General features: G+C 37.1%; 1 non-coding gene across 1 annotated transcript; it reads left to right on the plus strand.

The window, feature by feature from the left end:
• Positions 1-7,653: 7,653 nt before the first annotated feature.
• On the plus strand, positions 7,654-7,756 carry LOC125610838. Its single transcript, XR_007340896.1, has one exon. It is a non-coding gene; the product is annotated as a U6 spliceosomal RNA (small nuclear RNA).
• Positions 7,757-7,981: the final 225 nt, after the last annotated feature.

Raw genomic sequence — 7,981 nt, forward strand, 5'->3', positions numbered from 1 at the left:
TAGAAAATGAATTACAGTTAATGACCATAAAAATCATGCAACTGAAGCTTTTGGGTGGGACAGAAGAACCATTTATTCAAATAATTCAAACTTATTTTTGAGACTTTTTTTATTATCTGAAGCAAGAATTTAGCCACAGACACTTCCCATTTCATTTTCTCACCTTAAGTTATGATATAAGCACTGATCATAAAGGGAACAAAATTACCATTAAATTATCATCATTAGAATTAGTATGAAGCAGCAGTTCATCTGCTCATAAATTAAGGTAAATATTACCTTAAAGCCACTGCTGAACTTTATAAAGTATTAATATAATTTTTTATTGCTGCTGAATTAAGCTGAGCTTATAACTGAGTATCTGAAAATACTACAAACCAATTTGCAGTTTCACATGTTGGACACGCACACTTTCAGACCTGGTCAGAGCACACAGAGACATTTTTATATGGCCGCTAAACCAAAACTGTATTTGAATAAAAGCATCTTACTGGAAACCAGCACATACCCATACTTCTTTCCATAAAAGATTTCAAGACACCAACACAGAATTTAAGAGATGAGCCAACCACCAAGTGTTTAATCCTGACTTAAAATGGCCAGGTTGGGCTTTAAAAACATTTTTCTTCCAGGTCAAGAAATGCGCATTCCTATGAAAGGCAGCCTGGGTCCACCTCTGCCCTCCTCCCCAGATACAGCAGGCTGGGACTGACTCAGGAGGGGTTCTGGCTGAAGGCAAGCACATGAGATGGAGTGGTGACCACAGACTATACTCATCACATACGTTCAAAGCACTCAAAAACAAAGCATGGAGCTAGAAGACCAGAGGAGGCCCAGAAGAAAGGACGGCAACTATCTTAGCCCATGTGTAAAACAAAGAAAAAAATGCTGCAGGCACAGGTTCAAAATACTTGTATTTTAAAGTGATACATTTAAATAAATAAATAAATCCCTTGAGGTAACTCTGGCTATTCAGACTCAACTTACAAGGTACATAAAATATACTGTAAAATAGTAAGTTGGTGTTGTAGTAGAATGGACTCAGTGCATATCAGTACCTCCCAAGCTGTAAGATGAGGGAGGCAGCCCAGAAGAAACAGTAAAACACCTGATCCTGTCACTAGGGGTCAAGTGTAGGGAAGCAGGGGAAAGCCTGCAGCGAAGCTCAGTGGCCATCCTTCCGCAGCTCCTTGAGACAGCAAGTGCTGTGTGAATTAAGAAAGACAAGATAATGAAATTTCAAAAGAAATTACAGTCTTCTGACATGCTGGATTATCACTTTTCACTTTTCCAATCATGGACCCTGGCTTGACACCTCTTGGGTGTACAAACCATTTCTAGAGGGAAAGGAAAATGTATGCCTATCCAACTCCTCCTCATCACCTCCCTCTGGTGAGGGATTTTTCACAGAACAGCACAGAACAGTGAGATATATGAATATCTGCAGAACACTGAACCAAGTCCATGTTTTTTTCTTCCAGGACCTATTTAATCTTCCCACAGAGCTCCTATCACAACCTCCATGAGCATCATGATGGTCAGTAAGGTATGAATTTAGATGAAAAATGTCTGTTTACTTTTCTTTTTTACTATCACCTCACTTCCTCTATACACTGCAGTCTAATCTCCTGCAGTAGAGTATCATACTTTTGTCACATAATAATGTATTATTGTTCCCTTCAGTATACTATTTCTTGTTCACTCTAGCTACTGGTTAATACAGTGATGATTAAATTAATTTTACCTACATCTTTATTTTCATACATTTCTCTTTCACAATGTCTTCTTATGACACCTATTACTTTCATCATTAAATTCTATCCATTCCAAGCCCTAAGCTATGCTTTCGGATTAGCCTTACTGACAGGCATGCTGGCTCAGGGACAGGGTTCTATAAATAAATCAAGCCTCAGTTGTCTAGCCAAGAGGCAGATTCATATCTACTGCTACATTTTCAATGAGGACTGATCCATTCATTTGGTTAACAAAGCTTCACTGAATACAAGGAAAAACTGCAGCAGACCCCTCCTCTCTAGGAGTGCAATTATTCAGCGGCAACAGTGCAGAAACCCATAATAGTATCATGTTATAATAAAGACATATTAAAAAAATACATAAGCATGAGATAGAGAAAGGGTGGCTCATTCTTCAGCAGCACAGCACAGGTCAGCAAGTAGCATCCAGGGAAGTATTAACATTTTCCTCCTCTGACTAGGAAGAGGATTCTCATTTGACTCTCAATCCTTGGCCCTTCTGCAGCCTGTGAATCTCTCCTTGGTATGACACTCTCTAGAAGCTAGCTGCTAATTAGAATCCAGAGTAAAGTCAAAGCTTAAAATGCAAAATAAATAATGACATAAGGCTGCTATGGAAATATACTGCACGACTTTTCTCAACGTTAAAAAAAAAAATCTTTCTAGTCATTTCCTTGTTATGAATTTGATCATTTTTACCCATTTGAATCCAGATCATCATGAGCCCTCCATGTCAGCCTCCTGTGAATGTCCCCATGAATATTCACAAAGGAAGTATCTGTTGTCTTCTTTTGTAAGACAACCCAATTCAACCACCCTTGAAATGAACTGCTAGCACCCTTCAGGCTTCCCCTAGTTAAGTTCCTCTGAGCAAAGGTCATTTCAGCACATGGGTCTTTCCTCAAGCCCTGTCACTCAGCATGGCCCAGGGAGTGTGCTGTCTCCAACAGCATGACTCCTGCAATCATGGCCTGGCGCATCCAGAAGCTGGCGAGGGGCTGCACCTTGCTGCTGCCACCTTCAGTCAGCCTCTCTCTAGTCCTGCTGGAAATGAGCACAGTGGCTACCTATACCTCAGGAACTCAGTGAGAATACCACGGATGGTGCCCACCCTGGAGGGCGAGACACAGAAAGAACTCGGTGACTGAGAATGTCCTTTCTTCCTACCTGAGACACCTAACTTACTTCAAGTTAATTTTCTCATATAATCACACAGGTTTGCTCCAGAGAAGGCCTTATTTCTCTCTTAGAGAAAGGCTAAGTGGTTCTCAATCTCAGCCACCAGTGAGAAAATAATATGAAAACATGTTTCTCCAGCACAGCTCTCCACATGGTCAGGATGTATTCTTATTTTTACTATTTTTAACACAATGGATTCTGTTCTCTGATGTCTTGTGTAGATCTTCATACTCTATATCTCTGTTCCTTGACCTGTAATGAACTATCATATAATGACAGATAATGAAAATCAACCAGATTTTCTTGTATTTTTTTTTCTATCAAAGTTTTCTAGTCCCAGGCAGACATAATAACCAAAGCAAGGTATATGAGTCCAGAATACAAGAGACTAGGTAAGTTATATGGATCACAAATTAATTTTTTCACAGTTCTAGTTGAGAAGTCCAAATTCAAGGCACCAGTAGGCTCATTTGGTGAGTGCTGCATCCTGGGGCAAGGGGAGGGAACTCTGCATCCTTGCCCAGTAGAAGGTAGAAAACAGAGAAGAACAAGCTCAAAGTCCATCTTACTTATGTATATAAGTATGTATTCACTCATCTGTTCATTCGTTCATACTGGGGATTGACCTCGGGGCACTTTACCACTGAGCTACATCCCCAGCCCTTTTTATATTGACTTCATTTTTTTGAGCTAGGGCTTCACTGTGTAGCCCAGGTTAGCTTCAAATTTAACAATTCTCCTGCCTCAGCCTCCCAAGTCTCTGGGATTATCATGTGTTGCCACCACCTGCCAGAAGTCTGTCTTATAAAAGTCTTAACCCTGTTCATGAAAAGAGGGGCCTTCACAGCCTCATCACCCCTTAAAGGCCCACCTCTTAATAGGATCACATTGGCAAAACTCGAATCTAGGAGGAGACACATTCAAACCACAGCAGCAGGTCAAAGTTCTAGGGGATTAAACATGAGTTCAGAGAAGCCTGAGGCCTCTGAGGAGCACAAACACCACTGGTGAGAGAAGGCAGCTCCAACAGCCTAGCTAGTGTTGGAGCATGGAGGTAGACGAAGGTTCCAGAGAGTGCCCAGAAGAGGGAGAAGGAGATTCAAGGTAGGAGATGTGGAGGCTAGAGGAGTGGGACAAGGAGTCTCAAAAGAATAAAGAAAAACACATGGATTAAAAAAAAAAAAAAAGGACTGAACAAATAATCCCCCATATTTTTCCAGAACTGAGGAAAACAAAGAATAACATCTGATTTAAAGAGTTTCCACAGGAAGGGAGAAAGGAAGAAATCAAAGCAAGCAAGGAATAAAACGGGTATAGTAATTAGAAAACATAAAATCATATGGCAAAAACAAGCCTGGTAGAACAGAAATCATAATTAAAGTAAATGAATGAAACATACTACCAATAGATTTCTCAAATTGAATCTTATTTTATTTATTTATCTATCTATCTATCTATTTATTTTTTTATGTTATTGGGGATTGAAACTCAGGCCTCATGTATACAAGGAAAGCACTCTATTATTGAGCCACTCCTCAATCCTAGGATTTCTTAAAAAATCATGACTCAAACAGTCAACATGAAAGCATGAAAGATATTTTGTAAGAAACTCATCAAAGAAAGCCAGTGAGGCAATTTTATTATCAGACAATAGAATGTAAAACCAAAAACATCATCAGGAACAAGATGGGCCAGGCACAATGGCACATGCCTGTTATTCCAGCAACTCAGGAGGCTGTGGCAGAAGGATCACAAGTTTGAGGCCAGCTTCAGAAACTTAGCAAGACCCTGTCTAAAATATAGAAGGGAAAGGGGTAGAGATGTAGCTCAACAGTAGAGCACCCCTGGGTTCACTTCCCCAGGTAGGAAAGAAAGAACAAACAGAATTTATGTACTTGTAAAAGGAACTGCATCTGAAACAAAAATACAACACTCACAGAAGGATGTGTACCTAAAAATGTGACCACAAAATGTAAAAATAAATAACAGATCTACTAGAATAAATAAACTATTTTCATTGGATAATTTACTATGCTCCCCATAGAAACACAAGATTTAAATAAATGTTTTATTGGATATAATATGAAGACACTCCTCTCAGAAATGAGGATGTAAATATCCTACTTATAGTGATGTACTTCAAATGATTTCTTTAGAATTTTAGAAAAACAACCTATTTTTATTCTTAGCATTCATGAACCTGGTCATTCACAGACCCAAAGGGAAATCTCAAAAGTTATTTAAAACATGAATCAGATTATGTTCTTATTTCAATATAATAAAGGCAGGAACAAATAATAAAAGGTAAATAGAAGATATTCTATAATCTGAAATCTAAAAAACAAAATATGTACTATGTAAAAATAATGCCCAACAATGACTTACAGAAGAAATAATAAGAGAAATTACAAAATCCTTAAAGCATGATGAGAAGGCATGCCAAACTTTATGAGATGCATCCAAAACAGTAAGAATTTAAATGTTTCCCAGAAAATAATGACTAAAAAAAATAAGCCATTAACTTAAGTAAATACTCACTAAGAGAAGAATTAGAAATGAGAATTCAGGGAATAAAAACAAAGGTAGATATCAGAGAACAGGAAAACCAATTAACTGAATTGATTACTAAACCATCAAGTAGAGTTTAGACAGACTAATAATTTAGAATAGCCTCAGGCAGGATTTCAGGGCAGGAGGAAGGGATCACTGCCTCACACCATTTAAGACTGGACAAAACTGGGGACTAGGATTGCAGCTCAGAGGAAGAGTGCTCACCTAGCATGCATGAGGCACTGGGTTTGATCCTCAGCACCACATAAGAATAAAATAAAGGTTCAAAAAAATTATTAGTTTTTTTTTAAAAAGAGATTGGATAAACTATGGAAGTAATGAGTGAGAAAACATTTTTAGAAATTTAAAACAAGTGAAATAATAAAATGAAAGAATGCTGGAAATATCAAAATGGCATCTTTAAAGTGCTGACAGGAAAAACAATCACCCTAGAATTGTTTGCCCAGCAGTAAATCCTCCAATACTATGGCAAAATGAAGATTTCTTTAAGAAAATAAAAGCTGAAAGAATTCATTACCCACAGACTGCTAGAAATCAAACAAAGAAATCCAGCCAATAAGGTAACAGAGAACATTAATAGGAGAGTTTAGCCAAGTTATCAGGGATGCAACCAATATACATCAAATCAATACAATTTTTCTGTATTAAAATAACCAATCAGGAAAATATGGCACTAAGCAAAAACAAAAACAAAAAATGATCCTTCAGGCATGGCAAAAAAAATGTATCTAGGAATTAACCTGTTAAAGACTGCACAAAATTCTCAATGGAAACTTAAAATCTTAAAGGACATTTTAAAATCCCTGAATAAATAGAGAAGATGCTTATGGACAGAATAAATTAACATTTTAAAGATGCCAATGCTCCCTAAAATTAATTTATATCTCCAGAGCATTTCCTATAATATCCTATCAGGAATTTGATGGTGCTTGAAAATTAATTCTAAAAATGTACATAGTGGGGGAATTAATAGCTGAGACAGTATTTGAAGAAAATAAAGCCAAAGTTAGAAGGGGCTTATCCTGCCAGATATTATGTTACAGTAATTAAGAACAGTTAAAAGAAGTATCAAGAAGCAAAGTCAAGAAACAGAATGCATGTTCTACTTCCTTCTCATACACTTACACAACACATGCACATATGCACGCATGCATGCATGGGCACATGCACACAGAAAAGGGGTGAACCAGAGAAAAATGTCTGAGGTCAGTTACAGGTGTCGGAATTCAGGCCTGAGGGAAGTCATGGTTCTATAACTAGGACATCAAGGTGACCCGAGAAGGGACTCTGTAATGGACACCCCTAACATGGGAGTGTAAGACTCAAACGCTCTAAAAGAAAGAAGCACCATAAGGAATCTAACATATTAATAATATTCCCAAACAAGAGAGAATCTTCCATGGATTCAGGACTTCTTTATCCTTCATGTTGCCATTTACTTGTGATTTTACAAAAATATGCTTCAGTTCATTGGCCATGAAAACATCAAGTGAATCTCACCTCCAATACTCTTCAACCAATCTGTAAGAGCAACATGATTATTAAGGTCTGAGGAAAATGTGGGCCATATTCCACTGTACATTTCAAATTGTCACAAGATGTCATTTATGCCTAGTTTAAGTAAAATCCTGGAACTGATCACACTGTACTTATTATGTATTAATATATAACACCTGAAATATTCTATAACTAAGTTGAGAATATAAATGAAAATAACATCGTCAACTGTTGTTTTTAGTTTAACTTTTTATCAAAGTTGGTATGATATCAACTTTACTCTCTCCAGGGAAAATGTCCTTGTCAGTATATTAGAGATATATGGAATATTAAATAAAAACTGGTGGTTATGAAGATTTTTATTTTATATTAAATCATGAGCACTATTCTACGTTTTTCTATATAGAACATCAGGATATATTAAATACCATTTTGGTACAAACCTGTCAAAACTATTAACTATGATTTCTCTTCTTCATTTCTCTTGCAACAGATGTATAACAAATTGGTTTGAAATGTTTATCTAATATCCAGGCATAGCAAGAAAATGTATTATGACTTCTCTGAGAAAAAGAATATTAACACTCATACCACTGACTATTTTCCCCATCCTCAAAATGATGACTTATATATGTTTTTATTAAAAGATTTAGTGCTTACTTTGACAGCACTTATACTAAAATTAGAATGACACAAAGATGAGCATGGCCACTGTGCAAGGAAACACTCAAGTTCATGAAGTGTCCCAGATTTTTAAAAGGGCTAGAATATAGCTAGTAACAAAACACCCTAGGGAGGAACAGAGGGAGGAAAGGAAAAAAGGAAGAAAGGAAGGGAGGGAGGGAGGCAGGGAAGAAAGACTGCCTGCATTGCATCATTTGAGTGATGTCCAGTCAAGCCAACTTAGTTAAATACCATTTGGTAGACTAATTTATTTTTCAATTGAAGTAGAAAAAGTGAGTTTCATGGCATTTCCCACT

This window comes from Marmota marmota, unplaced genomic scaffold, assembly GCF_001458135.2.
Source record: "Marmota marmota marmota unplaced genomic scaffold, marMar, whole genome shotgun sequence".
Classification (NCBI taxonomy): domain Eukaryota; kingdom Metazoa; phylum Chordata; class Mammalia; order Rodentia; family Sciuridae; genus Marmota; species Marmota marmota.